Below are 21,935 nucleotides of genomic sequence, written 5' to 3' on the forward strand. Positions count from 1 at the left end.
GTCATGCCCCTCTGCTGCAGGTCTGCTGGAGTTTGCTGGAGGTCCACTCCAGACCCTGTTTGCCTGGGTGTCACCAGCGCAGGCTACAGGACATCAAAGATTGCTGCTTGTTCCTTCCTCAGGAAGCTTCATCCCAGAGTGATACCCACCACATGCTAGCTGGAGCTCTCTTGTATGAGGTGTCTGTCGATCCTTGTTTGGAGGTGTCTCCCAGTCAGGAGGTATGGGGGTCAGGGAACAACTTGAGAAGGCAGTTTGTCCCTTAGCAGAGCTCTAGTGCTGTGCTGGGAGATCTGCTACTCTCTTCAGAGCCAGCAGTCAGGAACGTTTAAGTCTGCTGATGCTGTACCTACAGCCGCCCCTTCTCCCAGGTGCTCTGTCCCAGGGGGATGGGAGTTTTATCTATAAGCCCTTGACTGGGGCTGCTGCCTTTCTTTCAGAGACTCCCTTCCTAGAGAGGAAGAATCTTGAAAGGCAGTCTGGCTACAGCAGCTGTGCTGAGCTGCAGTGGGCTCCACCTGGTTTGAACTTCCCAGTGGCTTTGTTTACACTGTGAGGGGAAAACTCCCTACTGAATCTTCAGTAATGGTGGACACCCCTCCCCCAACTAAGCTCAAGCATCCCAGGTAGACTTCAGACTGCTGTGCTGGCAGCGAGAATTTCAAGCCAGTGGATCTTAGCTTGCTGGGCTCCATGGGGGTGGGATCCATTAAGCAAGACCACTTGACTCCTTGGCTTCAGCCCTTTTAACAAGGGAGTGAAATGTTCTGTCTGGCTGGCATTCCACTCGCCACTGGTATATAAAAAACGACTCCTGCAGCTAGCTCAGTGTCTGCCCAAATGGCTGCCAGGTTTTGTGCTTGAATCCCAGGACTCTGGTGGTGTAGGCACCTGAGGGAATCTCCTGGTCTGTGGGTTGCAAAGACCATGGGAAAAGTGTTGTATCTGGGCTGGAGTGCACCGTTCCTCATGGCACAGTCCCTCAGGGCTTCCCTTGGCTAGGGGAGGGAGTTCCCTGACCCCTTGCACTTCACAGGTGAGACAACACCCCACTCTGCTTCAGCTCACCCTCTGTGGTCTGCATGCACTGTCTATCCAGTCTCAGTGAGATGAGTTGGGTACTTCAGCTGGAAATGCAGAAATTATCTGTCTTCTCTGTTGATCTCAATGGGAGCTTCAGACCAGAGCTGTTCCTATTCAGCCATCTTGCCAGCCAGCAGCCTTGCCCACTTTTTAATGAGGTTGTTTGTTTTTTTACTTATTAATTTATGTTCATTATATGTTCTGGATATTACATCTTCGTTGGATGCATAATTTCCAAATATTTTCTCCAATTCTGTAGGTTTTCTATTTACTCTGTTGATAGTTCCTATTGCTGTGCAGAAGCTCTTTAGTTTAATTAGGTCTTATTTGTCAAATTTTGTTTTTGTTGCATTTGTTTTTAGCATCTTCATCATGAAATCTTTGCCCATTCCTATGTCCAGAATGGTATTGCCTAGGCTCTTTTACAGGGTGTTTATAGTTTTGGGTTTTAATTGTAAGTCTTTATTCCATCTTGAGTTAATTTTTGTCTATGGTTTAAGAAAGGGGTCCATTTTCAATCTGTATATGGCTAACCAGTTATCACAGCACCATTTACTGAATAGGGAGTCATTTCCCCATTGCTGGTTTTGGTTGACTTTGTCAAAGGTGAGATGATTGCAGGTCTGTGGCACTACTCTTTGGCTGTCTATTCTGTTCCATTGGTCTATGTATCTGCTTCTGTACAGGTACCATGCTGTTTTGGTTACTGTAGCCTTGTAGTATAGTTTGAAGTTGGTAGTATGATGCCTCCTGCTTTGTTCTTTTTCCTTAGGATTGCCTTGGCTGTTCAGGATCTTTCTTGGCTCCATATGAATTTTAAGATAACTTTTTCAAATTCATGAAAAATGTCCTTGACAGTTTGATGTAAATAGCATTGAATCTGTAAATTGCTTTCAGCAGTATGACCATTTTAATAATATTGATTCTTCCTATCTATAAGCTTGGAATGTTTTTCCATTTGTTTGTGTCATCTCTGATTTATTTGAGCAGTGTTTTGTAGTTCTCCTTATAGAAATTTTTCACCTCCCTGTTATCTGTATTCCTAGTTGTTTTATTCTTTTCATGGCAATTGTGAATGCAACTGTGTTTTTGATTTGGCTTTCAGTTTGGATGTTGTTGTACAGAAATGCTACTGAATTTTGTGCATTAATTTTGTACCTGAAATGTTGCTGAAGTTTATCAGCTTAAGAAGCTTTTGGGAAGACACTATAGGGTTTCCTAGGCATAGAATCATATCATCTACAGAAATAATTTGACTGCCTTTCATCTTTTGTGGATGTCATTTATTTGTTTCCTTTGCCTGGTTGCTCTAGCTAGGGCATTCAGTGTCCATAGTGAATAAGAATGGCAAGAGTGGGCATCTGTGTCTTGTTCCAGTTTTCAAGGAGAATGCTTCCAGCTTTTGCCCATTCAGTATGATGTTGACTGTGGATTTTTCATAGATGTCTCATTGTTTTGAAGTATGTTCCTTCAATGCCTAGTTAGGGGTTTCTAACATAAAGAGATGTTAAAACTTATCAAAATCCTTTTCTGCATCTATTTAAATAATCACGTGGTGTCTGTATTTAGTTCTGTTTATGTGATGAATCAAGTTTATTGATTTTTGTATGTTGAACCAAGCTTGCATCCCAGGGGTTAAGTGTACTTGATATGTGCTGAATAAGCTTTGCTCTACTTTGACCTCATAGAATGAGTTAGGGGGAGTTCTTAGTCCTCAATTTTTGGGGGTAGTTTCAGTAGGAATAGTACCAGCACTTCATGGTACAACACGTTGAATTCAGCTGTGAATTCATCTGGTCCTTGACTTTTTATGGTTGGTAGGGTTTTTATTACTGATTCAATTTCAGAACTAACTGTTGGTTTGTACAGGGAATCAATTTCTTCCTCGTTCATTCTTGGTAGCTTATATGCTTCCAAGAATTTACCCATTCCTTCCAGGTTTTCTAGATTGTGTGCAAAGAGGTGTTCATAGTAGTCTCTGAGGGTTTTTTGTATTTTTGTGGGGTCAGTGGTAACATCCCTTTATCATTGTTGATTGTGCTTATTTGGATTTTCTTTTTTTGCTTTATTAATCTAGCTGGTGGTCTATATATCTTGTTTACTCTTTCAAAAAACAACTCCTGGACTTGTTGGTGCTTTGTACATTTTTTTGTGTGTGTGTCTCAATTTCCTTCAGTTCAGTTCCAATTTTGGTTATTTCTTGTCTTATGCTATCTTTGGAGTTGGTTTCCTCTTGTTTCGCTAGTTCCTCTAGGTATGATGTTAGGTTTTTATTTATTTTTATTTTTTATTTATTTTTTATTACCCTTTAAGTTTTAGGGTACATGTGTACAACCAGTTGATTATTTATTGCTCATTAATGTCCTTTTATTTCTGAATGAAGTACTCCCTTTAACATTTCTTGTAAGAGAGGTCTGGTGTTGATGAAATGTTTCAGCTATTGTTTGGGAAAATCTTTATTTCTCATTCATGTTTGAAGGATGTTTTGCTGAATTTACTACTCTAAGGTAAATAATTTTTTTCCTTCAGCACTTTAAATATGTCATGCCACTCTCTCCTGGCCTGTAAGGTTTCCACTGAAAAGTCTCCTCAATGCCCAGCCAGATGTATTGGAATTCTATTGTATGTTCTTTGTCTCTTGCTTGATGCTTTTAGGATCCTTTCTTTATCCTTGTTTTTTGGGAATTTGATTATTAAATGCCTTGTGGTAGTTTTTGAGTTAAATCTGCTTGGCATGATATATTCTTATTGTACTTGGATATTGATATACTTCTCTAGGTTTGGGGAGTTCTCTGTTATTTTCCCTTTGAATGAACTTTCCACTCCTATCTCTCTGTGTACGTCTTCTTTAAGCCCAATAACTTAGATTTGCCCTTTTGAGGCTGTTATCTGGATCCCATAGGTGTGCTTCATTGTTTTTTATTTTTCCATTGTCTCCTTTGAGTGTGTATTTCCAAATAAACTGTTTTTATCTCACTAATTCTTTCTTTGGCTTGATTCATTCTGCTTTTAAAGGACTCTGATGCATTACTCAGTATGTCAATTGCATTTTTCAGCTCCAGGATTTCTGTTTGATTCATTAATTATTTTAATCTCCTTGTTAAATTCATGTGATAGAATTCTAAATTCCTTCTCTGTGTTATCTTGAATTTCAGTTTCCTCAACAAAGCTATTTTAAGTTATTTGTCTGAAAAGTGACATATCTCTGTTTCTCCAGGATTGGTCCCTGGTACATTATTTAGTTCATTTGGTGAGGTCATGTTTTCCTGGATGATGCTGGTGCTAGTAGATGCTGTCTGATGTCTGGGCATTGAGGAGTTAGGTATTTATTGTAGTCTTCACTGTCTGGCCTTATTTGTAGCTATCCTTCTTCAGGTGGCTTTTTAGATATTTGAAAGGACTTGGGGGTTTTGATCTAAGCTGTATCTGCTTTAGGGGTCACCCCAAGCCCAGTAACACCATAGTATTTGCAGACTTGTAGAGGTACCCCCTTAATAGTCTTGGACCAGAATTGGGATACTTCTCTGGATTATCAGGCAAAGACTCTTGTTCTCTTCCCTCACTTTCTGTCCAACATGCAGTCTCTCCTCTGTTCTGAACCACCTAAAGCTGGGGGTGGAGTGACATAAGCACCCCTGTGGCTATAACTACTGTGACTATACTGGGTCAAACCTGAAGCCAGCACAACACTAGTTCTCAGTCAAGTCCTGCTGTAACCACTCCCTGGCTATTGCCTATGTTCATTCAAGGCCCTGGGGCTCTACAATCAGCAGATGGAAAAGCCATCCAGGCCTGTATCTTTCCCTTCATGGCAGTGAGGTCACCCAGGATCTGGATGGGTCCCAGATGTGCCATCCAGGAGTCAGGGACTACAGTCAAAAACCTTAGAAGTCTACCTGGTGTTCTATTGCACTGTGGTTGAGTTGGCATCCTAAGAACAAGATGCAGTTCTTCTCAATATTCCCTTCCCTTTTCAAAGGCAGAGGAGCCTCACCCCATAGCCACCACCAGCTCAGGCCAGCAAGGGTACCACCAGATTACTGCCGATGTTCCCTTAAGGCTCAAGATCTCTTAATTCAGCTTGTGGTGAATGCTGCCTGGTCTGGGATTCACCCTTCGGGGAAGTAGACTCCTGTCTGTCCCAAGGCAGGTCCAAAAATGCCGTCCAAGAGTCAAGTCCTGGAACAGACAAACCCAGGTGTCTGCTAGGTGCTCTACCCTCGTGGGCTGTGCTGGTACCTAAGGTGCAAGTCAAAGTTCCCTTTACTTTTCTCTCTGCTTTTCTCAAGCAGAAGGAGTTTTGCCCAGTACTCACCACAGATGGTAATGTACTGAGTCTTACCTGAAGCCAGCATGTCTCAAAGGCTCACCCAAAGCCCTCGATGCAGTATCTGGGTATCACTGCTTCTTATTCAGGGCCCAAGGTCTCTTCAGTTAACAGGTGATGAATGCTTCCAGCACTGGATCCTTTCCTTCAAGGCATTGGTTTCCCTTCTGGTCCAGAATGTGTCTATAAATGTTGTATGGGAGCTAGGGCCTGGAATAGGGTCCTCACGACTCTGACCAGTGCCCTATCCTGCTGTGGTTCAGCTGGTATCCTAGATGCAAGACAAAGTCCTCCCCACTCTTCCCTCTCCTCTCTTCAAGTGGAAAAAAGGGGTCTCTTTTGTAGCCTCAGGCTGTGCAACTAGGGATTAGGGGAGGAGTGATGCCAGCACTCCCTTGGCTACCCCAGTTGGTGTCTCATTATGTCATGTGCCCCCACAGTCTACTGTCTGCCTAGTTCAGCCTCAGGACTCACCTAAGTGTTACAGTCATTATGGTCTATTCTGCCTTTCAAGTTTACTTGGAGACACAGAGTTCTGTAACCCTGGGTGGCGAGGTTTGCAAGCACTCATGTTTGAACTGCTGGGATGGGCAATTCGCTTCTGGCTAGGGTTGGTCTAAATGCTCCCTCCATGGTCAGGCATCACCTGAGTTTGGCCTGGCTTCTTGGATTTGTTGTTTGGTATCCTTTTTTAATGTTCAAAAATTTCAGTCATTATTCCTTCAAAAATTTTTGTGCTTTACTCTTGCTCTCTCCTTTCCTCCCAAAACTCCAATTATATATAGGCTAAATGATTCGATATTGCCCTAAAGCTCTCTGATGTCTATTTTTTTTCTTTATTCTGTTTCTGTGTAATATCTTTGATTCAGTTTGGATAATTTCTATCTTTGAGGCAGCATAAGATCTCTGTTTGAGTTCACTAAGCCTTTTCTGTTATGTTTGGTAGTCTTCTATTTCAATGACTTCCTTATTTTAGATATACATTTTTTTAGTTCTAAAATTTCCATCTTGTCCTTTTCAGGATTTCCTTTTCTCTGTTGAATTTTTACACTTCTTTACAGTTTTCCACTTTTTTCTCTAATTTATAAAACATATTTATAATAACTATTTTAAACTTTCCTCCTGTTAATTCCAATAGCTGGATAATTTCTAGGTCTCCTAATGAATTTGGTTTTAGTATTGTGGTTCACATGTTCTGATTTTTCATAGGTCTGTGAATTATTTTATTGTATGCTGGACATTGTGAATGCTGTAGAAACTCTGAATTAGGTTATCTTCTTTCAGGATTAAGGTTTTTTTTGTTTTGTTTTTGTTTGTTTTTCTGGAAGGCACTGAAATTACTGCTGAATCTCCTGGATCTTGTCAAGGCCTGGTTTTAGGCTTCATTTGGGGGTGGAAGGCAGCTGTTTTTATTTTCCCCCAGACTTATAACCCTTAATCCTAGTTTGTGGTTCTTATTCCTAATGTGTGGCCTTTCTCAGGTCTCAAGTGACTGCCTAGTGTGTTCACCAAGGTCTCTTCATTCTGGAGGGTTCAGAACGCTAAAATATCCTCAGTTCTACGTACATGATGAAATTTCCATTCAGCTCCTAGACTCCTAATAAGGATTCTCTGCTAGGCCTCGTAGAGTTCTAACCTAAACATGAAGAGCTGAAGATTTGTTCAAGGAAACAAAAAGAATTCTTACACAAGTTCCTTTAACCCCCTAATTTCCAGTAACTTCCCTACAAATTTCAGTCAGCTTAGCAGCTCATAATTCTAATCTCTCTTTCTTTCACTCCACAAGACTGCTGCTTTCTGCCTGGACTCCATTTCCCTGCACTGGAATTTGGAAATTTCCCATGGTCAGAAAGCCAAGGACTATATGAAAGTCAAATTGTATGTTTCTCCTCTGCTGAGCATAGCAGACCTGTATGTTCACTATCAAATGCTTAAAAACAATTGCTTTTTATATTTTGTCATTTGTCAAGGAAGTATCTGAGTGGTACAAAAACCTCTTGAGGAGGAATTTGTCCATACACACAGGAATAAGTGTTGAAGACATTTATAAAATTAGAACATTTTAATTAGAGTAAACTGTCCAACAGATTTCTCAACATTTTCTCTGAGGACCTAGGAACTTTCAAAAAGGATCCAGTGTTACTCAGTGTACTTCTAGTTGCTGTACCAATTCACTATGCATTTTACCTAAGTGATAGAAAAACAAGAGATTTAGCATTTCATTAAGTCCTCACAACAGGTATAAGTTTATACCCTGTGAGCTTATAAAAAATTATGAGTGCTCTGTGGACAAGGCACTTATCTGCCAGCCCAACTCCTGTGTCCAGCTTTAGGAGTTGAGTAACTCCTTGATATTCTTGTTATCAGGCAGGTCTTGGTAAAATGAACTTGCCCAGGTGTATCAAGCATCAGATGATACTACTGCAAAAATCTATAAGAGCATTCTCAATAAGGAATCCTCCAAATTAAGTACCTGCCATGGATTCAAGTTGCCATCTTCTCTGGAAGTTTTCAGGGTTTCACAAAGACTCTGCATCTGATGACTCCAGGTTTGATAATATATTCCAATAATATCTGAGGACATTATTTCAAGTCTTGTTTAGTTAAATCAAACACAAGAAACAACTAAATAAAATGTTACTTTCTTAGGCAACTGGCAACCTCTTTACCCCTTCATACCCATCTGCAGCAAGAGGAGATGCAGGGGAGTCCATTCCCTTAAAAATGCAAGATCTAGAGCTGAGCACAGTAGTGTGCACCTGTAGTCTAAGCTACTATGGAGGCTGAGGCAGGAGAATTGCTTGAGTCCAGGAGTTTGAGGCTGCAGTATGTGATTATTGTACCTGTGAATACTCACTGCACACCAGCCTGGACTACATTGTGAGACCCTCATCTCCCTAAAAACAGGATGCATAAGCTTCCCTGGGGCAACTCAATCTTTACTGTGTTTTTCTTCCATAAAAGTCAAAAATTTCTGAGTCACTTCATTGTCTACTGAGAAAAAGAGTGTGTGGTTTGAAGCTTATCAGAAACAGCTAATGGAAAATTTCTAGGCTGCTAAGAAATTATTTGCCTCCATGTATGGAGTGAACAGCAACCACCTCTTTTTATTATTTCCTCTTAACCCCAAAAAGTCACTACCGACATTTCCACTTGCTTGAAACTCAAGAGCAAGATTATCTATATATAAGAATTCTGTACAAATTTTCAAGGCAACTCTGTTGTAACGGAAAACAAGCATAACCACAAGTAGCTTTATGGCTATGTCTTTATTATTTGTACTATTCTCAAGTCTCTCTGAGGATTACTTTCCAAACCAGAGAGATACATTCATTATATCATGTCAGTAGGTAAAACACAGTAGAGTCCCTTGCTGAGTTTCTAAGAGCATACTAATTGAATGCTGGTATCCTGAACTGTCTGCCCTTGCAAATTCCAGGTTATATTGAGTCATATCCGTAGGAAATTTTCATGCTGAAAGATCTCCTAGACTCACCTCTTTAGGCTGGTTGAATTTCACGTTTAACTGAAAGGGATCTCACATTAGCCTGGGTCTTGAACTGGATCAGGAGAGGGCATCCACAAGAGAACCACTCCAGAAATCTAAGCTGTTCAAAGCTGTCAAGGTGAGCTATCTGTTCATAAAGAATTCATTGTATGGAGGAATTGTATTTTTCAAGAAGGCAGTTTTCATGTTAACTTGACCATGCTAAATGTAGCATATCCAAAATCTGTTTGCATGGAAGCCTCAGACAGAAGTACTTTCTGATGTCCTGGGATTGATTCTGATATTTAAAAGACTGTAAAAGGGTACAGCCTGACAAGCTTCTTGACATAACTGGTTAAGGAACCTACTTTTTCATGGTGGATATGGGAGAGGAATAGACAAGCAGAGGGGTCAGGAAGACTTAGATAATAATCCATATTGATTTTGCAGGGCCATACTAGGGTAAGACTTTTTTCATTGATCTGGTCTTCCTCTCAAGATGTCTCAAGGAGGTCCCAGGACTACCACCAACCTCTCTATGTTAGTTGTTTTCAATAAAATATCAAAAAGCATTACTGTTTCTGACGATGTGGCTTACACATTGAGATCTTAAATTTGTTCCACTGTTTAGAAGATAAAAGTAACTTCAGGAAATTTTGTGTTCAAAATCTTCAAACCATTCTGTGTTTGAATGGTTGAAAGGTTGAAAAGAAGAAAAAAAATGATCACAATTTCCTACCCTAACTCACTCACAGATAGAAAACCGTTATCTTTAATATTTTGGTGTATTTCTTTCTTATTTTTTTCATGCCTTTTTTTTTTTTTTTTTTTTTTTTTTTTTTGAGACAGGCTTGCTCCATCACCCAGGCTGGAGTGCAGTGCCATGAACACACCTCACTGCAACCTCAATCTCCTGGGCTTAAGCCATGCTCCTCTCAGCCTCCTTAGTAGCTGGGACTACAGGTGCATGCCAACATGCCTGGCTAATTTTTGTATTTTCAGTAGAGATGGGGTTTTGCCATGTTGGTCAGGCTGGCCTCGAACTCCGACCTCAAGTGATCCTCCTGCCTTAGCCTCCCAAAGTGTTAGGATTACAGGCTTGAGCCACTGTGCCTGGCCCTGAATGCTCTTAAAAGCATTAAGACAGTTTTTAAAATTAAATGATTTGGTGCATGGTAAAGCACTTCCAAGCTACTCAGAAGTCTCTAAAATAAAAGGTAAATTTTTATTTATTCATTTCCACCCCCAGCTTCCCTTGAGTCCCACAGATAGAGATAACACTTATACTAGTTTCTACTTTTCAGGTGGTTTCAAATTTAGCATTAGATGATGTGTTTATGCTTTTATTTCTTGGTGTTTTAGACAGCATCTATTGACTCCTTTCCATTCATGAGATGTTGGTGGTTAACAGTATAGATTTTGAAGCCTGACTGCCTGAGTTTGAATGCTGGTTCTCCCACTTCCTGGTGTGTGGCCTTGAGCAATTTTTTTTAATCTCTCTAAGCCTCAGTTTTCTCAAAAGTAAAAATGAGGATAATAGCAGTACCTACCTCACAGTGTTGTGAAGATTGTATGAGTTGATACTTGTAAGATGTTTACAGTAGTACTTATATGTGCTCAGTAAATTTTATTTTTATTAAATTTGAAAGATGAAAACTTTAGCTCACTTTCATGGCTTTCTATTTTTATTTTACTTCCACTTATTTGCTATATTATGTATTTTAATAGATTTAATAATAAATTAAACATGTTTCTTATTTCAACTTTAGACAGTATCAATTTACCCTGAAATGTGAGATATAAAAGATAATGAAATAATCATCCTTTTAATTATCTTCACTCTCCTATCTCCTCCCACTTTCCCACTTGTGTTAATTATACTTTTACTTTCATGTGATCAAGTTGCTTAATATTTATATTATTCTGAAACTATAATTAAATCTTTTGTGTTTCTTTTAGATCTTTGCTATTCAAAGTTTGGTTCTTCCACCAAAAGCCTTGGACTTGTAACCTGGCCCTTAGTAGAAATGCAGAATCTCAGGCCATACCTCAGATTTGCTGAATCAAAATCTGGATTTAACAAGGTCCCAGGTGATTCTTATGCTCATGGAAGTTTAGGAAGACTGCTTTAGAGTGGTAGTTCTCAACATGACTGCTTCCCAGATGATTCTAATATACAAGTAGGAGTGAGAACCATAGGTTTGTAGGCAATCATTATGTGGATCTAAAGTTACCTCAAATTATCCTCTGATAAACACTCATGTCCCCATTCCTTTGGAGCGTTTCTACTGAGGCGGGTAGTTTACTGTCTTTAGAATGCAGAGGCAATTTTCAGGCTTAATCCTTTTGGCAAGTCTAAGTTGTGAAACACTCTTTGCTCTGAATGGGAGGGAGGGCAGTAGGTAGAAATAGTAACTCCATTGGCCTAGCATTCCTGAATGCAATTCTTTTTTTTATTGTTATACTTTAAGTTCTAGGATACATATGCAAAACGTGCAGGTTTGTTACATATGTATATATGTGCCATGTTGGTGTGCTGCACCCATTAACTCGTCATTTACATTAGGTATATCTCCTAATGCTATCCCTCTCCCCTCCCCCCACCCCACAACAGGCCCCAGGGTGTGATGTTCCCCTTCCTGTGCCCAAGTGTTCTCATTGTTCAATTCCTACCTATGAGTGAGAACATGCGGGGTTTGGTTTTTTGTCCTTGAGATAGTTTGCTGAGAATGATGGTTTCCAGCTTCATCCATGTCCCTACAAAGGACATGAATTCATCCTTTTTTATGGCTGCATAGTATTCCATGGTGTATACGTGCCACATTTTCTTAATCCAGTCTATCACTGATGGACATTTGGGTTGGTTCCAAATCTTTGCTATTGTGAATAGTGCCACAATAAACATACATATGCATGTGCCTTTATAGCAGCATGATTTATAATCCTTTGGGTATATACCCAGTAATGGGATGGCTGGGTCAAATGGTATTTCTACTTCTAGATCCTTGAGGAATCGCCACACTGACTTCCACAATAGTTGAACTAGTTTACAGTCCCACCAACAGGGTAAAAGTGTTCCTATTTCTCCACATCCTCTCCAGCACCTGTTGTTGTTTCCTGACTTTTTAATGATGGCCATTCTAACTGGTGTGAGATGGTATCTCATTGTGGTTTTGATTTGCATTTCTCTGATGGCCAGTGATGATGAGCATTTTTTCATGTGTCTGTGGCTGCATAAATGTCTTCTTTTGAGAAGTGTCTGTTCATATCCTTCGCCCACTTGTTGATGGGGTTGTTTTTTTCTTGTAAATTTGTTTGAGTTCTTTGTAGATTCTGGATATTAGCCCTTTGTCAGATGAGTACATTGCAAAAATTTTCTCCCATTCTGTAGGTTGCCTGTTCACTCTGATGGTAGTTTCTTTTGCTGTGCAGGAGCTCTTTAGTTTAATTAGATCCCATTTGTGTATTTTGGCTTTTGTTGCCATTGCTTTTGGTGTTTCAGACATGAAGTCCTTGCCCATGCCTATGTCCTGAATGGTATTGCCTAGGTTTTCTTCTAGGGTTTTTATGGTTTTAGGTCTAACATTTAAGTCTTTAATCCATCTTGAATTAATTTTTGTATAAGGTGTAAGGAAGGGATCCAGTTTCAGCTTTCTACATATGGCTAGCCAGTTTTCCCAGCACCATTTGTTAAATAGGGAATCCTTTCCCCATTGCTTGTTTTTGTCAGGTTTGTCAAAGATCAGATGGTTGTAGATATGTGGCATTATTTCTGAGGGCTCTGTTCTCTTCCACTGGCCTATATCTCTGTTTTGGTACCAGTACCATGCTGTTTTGGTTACTGTAGCCTTGTAGTATAGTTTGAGGTCAGGTAGCATGATGCCTCCAGCTTTGTTCTTTTGACTTAGGATTGTCTTGGCAATGCGGGCTCTTTTTTGGTTCTGTATGAACTTTAAAGTAGTTTTTTCCAATTCTGTGAAGAAAGTCATTAGTAGCTTGATGGGGATGGCATTGAATCTATAAGTTACTTTGGGCAGTATGGCCATTTTCACGATATTGATTCTTCCTATCCATGAGCATGGAATGTTCTTCCATTTGTTTGTGTCCTCTTTTATTTCATTGAGCAGTGGTTTGTTGTTCTCCTTGAAGAGGTCCTTCACATCCCTTGTAAGTTGGATTCCTAGGTATTTTATTCTCTTTGAAGCAATTGTGAATGGGAGTTCACTCATTATTTGGCTGTTTGTCTGTTAGTGAAAACTGCCTCATGGACTCCTTTGCTTTTGTATTTCTTGAGGTTAAGTTTAAAACTACTGTGACATTATCTTGGAAAAAAGACTCTTACTACCCTAGTTTTAGGTTGCAGATTTCCCTCCTCTATTTGTCCCATTAATCAGATCCCATGTGCTTTCTCTCTTCAATGATTTCCTCAAACTTTCTGGGTTACTGCTGAATTCCTTTCTTGTTTCTAGCACTGTTATGGTTTAATACTATTGAAAATATGTTTCCTATCATTTCAATGAAACTGTGGAAAGGAGAAGCAGTAAATACATGTGCTCAGTCCACTATCTTTCATGGGAACACTTTCTTCAGCTGAATATAAGAAATTTGTGGTCAGGAGCATTCACCAAACTGTCACCATCACATCTCAACACCCTCAAGAAAATAATTATGATCAGGGAATCCTGCAGACAACTAAGAATTCACTGAAGCAGATTATTCAAGGAGACTATTCAATACTTGCTAGGTCTTTGATTGGTTCTTTTATCATTTTATGCTCAAGGTAATTAATTGAGTTTGTTGGTTTACTAATGATATGACATCCCCAGCATTGCCCTGACTGTATCCACTTAGACTTAAATGAAAACTTAAACATTCAAATTCCAGATGCTACTCTGTTTGAACATAGAACAACATATAACAGATGGTATTATTTAGTAAATAATTGCTAGATGATGAATGAAAAAAATGACTGTGCCTATATAGCACTCATTTGTACCATAAGACTTTGTCTGTGCTAGTTAGTTAGGAGGTGAACCAAGGAGGGTTCCTGCTCTCTAAGTAATGGAGCCTGGATCATATCAGTCTAGAGGCAAGTGGGTGAGGCGTGGTATTACCATAATGATCAATAATAAAGAACTTCTTATGGAGATTTGTCAACAGCCAAACCATTAGACTTTTCTCTGCCAGAGCCATCTGTTGATGACTTTTTAGCTACACATCTGGAGGACACATCAGAACAACAAAATGAAGAAAGCAGTTAAGTCTTCTCTAATTCCTGAGGTGACCAAAATGGAGTCACCTGGAATTTGTACACTTGCTAGAATAATACAGAAGTTGATATCCATAATGGAGCTCCCTTGTCAGTTTAAAGAACACATTTTAAATAATGGAGGGGGCAGGTTATATATGCCAGGAAGCTCTATGCCAGGCTGTGTTTTTGTTCCTTGGACTTAGTTATGGTTGCAGGCTGTAGTGATTCATTGGTGTGGCAGTAGAATTAGTGTACAACCTTGTTACAGACGAGTCAGGATTTTAGTCAGACTTTCATTGGCGTAATGCAACCTGACACAATAGAAACAATCGCCTGGAGGAAACCCTCTCCTTCAGCCCTCTGAGCCTATACAGCAAACGGCAATATTCTAAAGGAATTCTGCTGTCTGTTGGATAATATTGCCTTTGCACAAAACACATGCTGGCCACCTGTGTCCTATATTTATCCCCTGTTGCTACTTAACCTTTCATACTAAGAATGTTTTGTTAAAGTCTTCCCCTCTTCAAACTTGCCCTACTTTAGTTGCTTGGCTAACGTTTTGCCTTTTTTCTATCAGAGGTTATTGCCACACACTCTTCACCCAAAAACGAGGGAGGAAGAGTCTATTGACAAAGTATTTTAAGAGGCTAAGGTGATAAAAAGAACAGTATGTGGAGGAGTTGGACACCACAAGCAGGAGAGATAGTGTTAGAACAGAAAACAATGTCTTTTCACTGGAGCTACAGCATATGGTACTTGGTGGTATGACTGTTCATATCCTGGAATTTCTTATAGGAAATAGCTACACTTCAAGTGGAAACTTTGCTAGGGACAGAGCCCTAGAAGAAAACAATCAAAAGGATTTGTGAAAACAGAGAAAGAAAGAGAAATACAGAGAGGAGGAGATGCACAAAGAAAGCAATGTTATTGAGTTGATGGGAGGCTGTTTTTGCATAGCAATGGGAAATAGTCGTGAATGCTGTATTCCTTAATGTCCTACAATCCTAACTCTGAAGAAGGTAATAAAAGACAGGCTCATAAGAGCAAATCAGATCTTGTAGCCAATGGGGTAACCTTATAGAAATCTTTGGTGAGAAGCCATTTGAATAGAATTCTAGTTCATTAGAGTAGCTACAGATCCACTGTAAGATAATTTTTGTAGGATCTATTTCTGAAGTTAGTACAGAATAATGAAAAATAGATCAACTTTGTAGTCAGATAATTTGGGTTAAATATTAGATCTGACCCACACTAGCTCTATGTGCTTTGACAAGGTAGCAAACCTTCCTTAGCCTTGGTTTCTATATTTGAAAAGCAGGTTAAGAACATTTATATCATAGAAATGTTTGCAAGATGTTTTAGATGAGATCATACATGAAAAGCATGTGCTTAAAATTATTTATCATTGTTGTTCATGGCATAAGCTATTAGTTTATTGAAACAAAAACTCAAGGAGACATTGTGTACATATTAAGACTACCAGGCAAATTATATATGGCTTTTATTGTGTTAATCTCAGAATTTGCAACTTCAACCTTGTAATATACACTCCTTCCTAGTACTTTGGCTACTCAAAGAGATTCTTTTTGGGTATTGGAAATATGACTTTCTCCTCTGCAGGAGGAAAAATTGGTGAAGGGTGGATGTTCTCAAAATAACATATGGAAATTCTTCATCCTTAGTATTCCTAAGAATACATATAAAGGAACAACCAATGTACAAAATACTTATTTATAGTGACCATGTACTTGTAATCAATGAACTCTACTTGTTCAATATCTGAATTACAAAATTGAGAGAGAAAAACCTGGACAGTCACTCAGGAAATTTGAGCAGATTGATTAAACTGAGAAGAATATGGCATCCAGTTTGACATTTTCTTGTTTGCACCTATGTGCTGAGATCAGATCACAAATGCAGTAGATTAGTTCGATGGTTCAGGGAAGGATAATGAATTTTAATATTGAATAACAGTACCTAGAATTTACAGAACACCTGATATTCGAATACTTCTCAGACATCATCACATTAATTTTCAAGCCCATCCTGTGAAGCAGATGTTGTTTTTGGTACACTAATGGGAAAAACAAGTCTCCAAAAGGTCAAAAGACAGGGTAGAACAAGTTAGAGATACAGCTAAGGATTAGAATTCAGGCCTACTGACTTGCACTTGATTCATTTTATTGCTTTTTGAAATGTCAGAGGTAGTAACTTAGGTCAAAAAGATGTTCTTTCAACAACATCAAGTTAAGAAGATAATAGTCATTGGAACATCTCAAATTTTGTTGTTGTTTTTTTTAAATTTGTTTGCTTGCCCACTTGTAGACACTCTGGCATCTACCACGGCATAAAACTCAGAACTGTATTCAAAGGGCTTTATGACTTTTTATACCTAAGATCACCAGAAAATTCTTACTGTAACTGTGTCCTGGCTGTGCTCCCCAAATCTTTGCTTCATGTATTACATCTCTACAAAACAAATATGTCAATGCTCAAATAAAAAGGAAGAAACTATTAAATAGATACTTGAATCCCTAACATTTTATCTCTAGATCTTTGATTTGGCTGCAATCCAATAAATAGTATCTAAAATATTTGCCTTTCCTATTTATCATATTGTTTGTCTCTTGTAATTTCCCACATAAAATAAGTGAGCAGTCATGTGTCAATACAATTTTAATCAAGTTGTACCCACACCAACAAGCCATAGTCACTAGCTGGTGTTTGTTAAAGCCTTCAATAACTAGTGGGCTAAGATTCCAAGAAACCTGATATTAAAAGCAGTTTTGGATCTTAGATACTATTTTCACCTCCCAAAATTGTCTACTTATATAGCAAGCAGGAAACCTATTGAGATTGTGTCAAAAGGCTGGGAAATTAATGGAGTAATTGATTCATTTCTTAACTGCAAAGAAAAAGCAAAAATACCTTATTCTTTAAATATGTTTATTGATTGTATTGATTGGTTGATATTTGAGTAGACGGTATGACATTTTCCATAAACTACCTATTACAGAATAATCATCAGATGTGTTCTTAAGATCTTCTGTTCTTGATAATAAGATTAAAGAAGGTTGGTTGCATGTTTCAGTAGTCTTGAGTTTTTCCAAAAATTAGTTAGCAATAATAACTACTTTCCCCTTCTTACTCATTAGTTATAATCACAAGGGAAAGTAGAATGGTTGATTTGGGAGAGACACAATGTTTTCAGGCATCATGCCGTAATTACTAGATTTCATTAAGGAAACTACAGGAATTTATTTTTATCAATAAAATAAATTGTAGGAATGGGATACGGAATCTGTTATCTTTGGAAAGATATGCTTTCTCTTCTCTCCTCAAGGATTGCTGGCATTTCTCAAAGTGCTTATTTTGCTTGAGGAGTAATGTTTTCTTTTGCATGATGTTCAACATATAAGTCTTTATATTTTACCTAGGGATCTTTCCATTTTCATAATACCCAGGCTCATTTACAAACATAGACACTCTTCTAGTACTTTACCATTTTAAAGTCAACAAGTAAATCTACTTCACTCTAATTGGAATCTCTAATTCACTATAATCTCTCTAATTTGCACCAATATATGGGTCAACTCATTGTATATTATATCATAAAGTTACCAAGATTTTAAGGGTCTTAAATTAAAAGAACAAACACATTCTTGTTATTTTCAGTACAGCAGCCATTTCTTAAGCCATTATATTGGACCAAGCACTTTGCTAGGTGTTGAAATACAAAGGTAAATAGACATAGTTGCTGCCCTGAACATGCTCACAAGCTGATGGACAAAACAGACATGGAAACATTTAGCTTCTAAGTGTGATCAGTGCAGAGAGATGCAAAGGTTGTTAGAAGAACAATCTCTTATTCCAGGTGAGAATCTGTTATGCAACCCAACCTATTATTTCAACATTCAGCACAAAATAACAATAATAACTTCTGATATCCTGTGGAGATTGAACAAAGCCTCTATTACCGCCACCCCCTCAAATCACTCTCCTCCAGTACCTCTCCCTGTTAGATGTTGCTATATTTTGTCTGATAACTGTAGGTTTCCTTCCTTTTATTCTACCTAAAAGACCAGTTTTAAGAGTCAAGCCCTAAATTAGATATACATATTTATTTTAGGAGGAAGTTTTTTTTTTCACTTTTGTGAGGTGTTATTATTATTACATATCATGAATGAGGAAATTGACACTCAATGAAGAAAACGTCGAAAACCACACAACTGATAAGTGGCAGAGTGGGGCCTTAAGATATAAGAGAGTTCTTAATCATGACACAAGTATTTTCCAAACTTTGGTCTTTTGGGTACCACTTTCATGATTTTGATATATCTATGTTAACATCTATTATTTACTTAATTAATAAAACCAGGCTCCCCTCCTTTGTAGAACCCTTAATCTTATCCTAGGCAATGGTATCTGAGTAATCACAATTTTCTGGTGCTAGATATATATATATATATATACACGTATATATACGTACATATATATACACGTATATATGTATATATATACACACATACATATATTTGTGTGTGTGTGTGTGTGTATACCCATAAAATGAAGTTAATATGTAACTTTTTTTGAGACAAACAGAATCTTGCTCTGTCACCAAGGCTTGAGTGCAGTGACGTGATCATGGCTTACTGCAGCCTCAACCTCCCAGACTCAAGTGATCCTCCCACCTCCTCATTCCAAGTAGCTGAAACCACAGGCGTGTGCCTGGCTAATTTTTATTCATTTTTATTTTTTGTGCAGACAGGGTCTCCCTACTTTACTCAGGTTAGTCTCAAACTCCTGAGCTCAAGATATCCTCCCACCTTGGCATCCCAAAATTCTGGGATTACAGGCATGAGCCACTACACCTGGCTTAATACATAATTACTAACATAAAAAAAATTGGTCCATGTATCACCTAAAATAATGTTACATATCACAAATAGTATACATGCCATAGTTTTGGACCCTGCCTTACTCTATACTATTTGTATAGTTAATTTACCATGATTGCATGCAAATTTGGTAGTGGATATATCTGATTAAACTTGGGTAATTAGGTGCTGCATCCTTTTACCTTTTCCAGAAGAGATTAATGTACAGAACAATAAAGACTATCCAACAAAGTGACTATGGCTCCGATATAAGAGAAAGTGATAGGTGACTGGTGGAACAATAACCAGGGGGGAAATGGCTTATTAAGAAGAAAATTTGAATTACGGAGAGAATGGTTTTCACTGGAAAGTGGCTAAGGGGAGGAAACTTGGATCAAAACACTTAGAAAAGAGGCAGTATTGAAGGACTTGGGGTTTTGTACCAGTGATTGGTGTTATTTTTATGATCAATTGTAAAGCAACGCAAGCCTCTTGTATTGCAGTGTGATTGTGACTCACTTTGAGGAAATGTGTGTAAAATCAGGAGCATCAGTGTTTCTGACACCACTGCCATTTCACTTGAGAGACTCCCAGGACCTCAGGTGCTGGCAGCATAGACACAGAGTAAATGGTCAGCTGGCCACCTGGTGGTTCCAATGGCCAACAGAACAGTTTGTGTGCATGAGCAAGCTTCAGTTGTTATCATCTCTGTCTCTCTGGGATAAGACGATGATTATAGATATTTACGAGGAGCACATGCTTGAGTTCTGGTGGACTCTATTCAGCTTAAACATGAGTTGTTGCTGTTGTTGTTTTCAATTTGTACCATTAACAAAAAACATTTAAGAATAAACCATAAGATTAAGGATGAAACCAGAAGGCTTGTGGTGAAATCCAATAAGGCAGTATCACCATTTTGTGCTAATTGGTTTTAACTAGCAATCAAAGAGGCCAGATGGCCTCCTTTGGGAAGAAGAGCACTACATTTCAGGGAAATATATGCTTGTCCTTCTTCATAAATATTCGTACTCTCATTCCTGCCAACATCATCATTTTTCATTTTCTCTCTTCCACAACAACCCAGATTTCATTTGCATGTTTTAAGAATATGGTATAGGTATTAAAATATCAATCTGAGGAATTTTTTTCATTAAGATGCTAGTTTTATGAACTTGAATTCTGGTGTAGTTATATAAATTGGGAAAATGTCACTCTTTGTGATATATTCAGGACAATCTAGAAACAAACTCCAGAAACTGACAATATGATATTAAGTTTATTTTTGTGATCTGGAGCCATTTCCAGCAAAATCTCTGGAGTAAGAGCTATGAAATTAAATGTCAGATGTGGATCTAGTCAACAGGATAAGGTTTGTGGGGAGGGGTCTGGAAAGACTTGAGAATTTAGGAAGAAAGGTGGAGTAGTATGTAGCATGAGAGTTGGGCTCAAACTGTCAGATTGAGTTGTAGGTTTCCATATGTAGTTCTGTTTGTATGCTCAAAAAATGAGCACATTTCCACCATCTAGGGTCTTCTCTAATTTATCCCATTTGGTTTGTGTTAAAAAATAATTTGGCAATATACCATCATCCATTTTATATGTTCCCTTTATATTTTTCAATTTTTTTCTATTACACTTACTATGTTCTGTTCAAAACAGCCCAGATGAGAGGTACTACTATTTCCATGCCTAGATCACAAATACCAGACTCAAGAGAACATGCATCCATATTGATTATGAATCTAAAATATTTATTAAGTATCAACTCTTTCCAAAGTACCAAATAGGATTACACATAGGACTAAAAAGAAGCCACACTTCCTCGCTTGTATTATTTGCAATCTAGCTTGGCAGACAAGGAATCAATCCATAAAATGCCAACCAGTATATACTCTAAAATATAGTCTATTCTTTTAAAAAATATTTCAAACAAATATATCAGAACTCAGCTAAATTATTTATCACATCTTCTGTGGGGTAAGTTTCACCTTTGTAAACTTATTCCAAAGTGTTTATCATTATTCAAAAGAATCTTTGGAAATCCTGCTTGATATTGCCTTTAGAGCCTGTGATTCATTTTTGGAATTTCTTCAGAGGCCAAAAGCATTTCTACTGTGAAGGTGAAATTGATTTCAGGAAACCTTTAAGAGTCATTTGGAGCCAGAACTGGTGAGTAAGAAAGCCAAACAAAATGAGTAATGCCGTTTTGTTGTTAAATTGAGGTATACCCAGAAATCAATAAGACTGGTTTTCTTGGGTGGTTTGGAAAGTGACTTTGAAAGCAGTTTCCCTATATGACTTTCTGTTCATTTGCTTCTTCTAACGGAGATATCATTGTTACAGGTGGACAACCTTCTAGTTATCAACAGGCAGTTCCCAATCTGGATACTATTATTTTCAAAGAAATCAGAGAATTTCCTCATACAAACAATTGTGGTTTGATCTCCAGAACAGATCATTGAAGTCTATTTAATCCTTCATCACAGCTGAAGAAGGTGATAACATTCCTGCTTCACTGCTTTTGAAATGTGACTTGGCTTTTTCTTGAATATACAGATAATCCCTGACTTATAATAGTTCAACTTAAGGTTTTTTTAGTTTGGTAAAAAAGTGATACAGATTTAGTAGAAACTATACTTCAAGTAGCCATACAACCATTCCGTTTTTCACTTTTAGTGCAGTATTCAATAAATTACATGAGATAGTGAACACTTTATTATAAAATAGACTTTGTATTAAATGATTTTGCCCAACTGTAGGCTAATGAAAGTGCTCTGAGCACATTTAAGGCAGGCTAGGCTAAGTTATGGTATTTGGTAGGTTAGATGTATTAAATGCATTTTTTGCTTGTGACATTCTCAACCTACAATGGGTTTATTGGGAGGTAACCCCATGGTATGTCAAGGAGTA

Source organism: Nomascus leucogenys, chromosome X, assembly GCF_006542625.1.
Source record: "Nomascus leucogenys isolate Asia chromosome X, Asia_NLE_v1, whole genome shotgun sequence".
Taxonomy (NCBI): Eukaryota; Metazoa; Chordata; class Mammalia; order Primates; family Hylobatidae; genus Nomascus; species Nomascus leucogenys.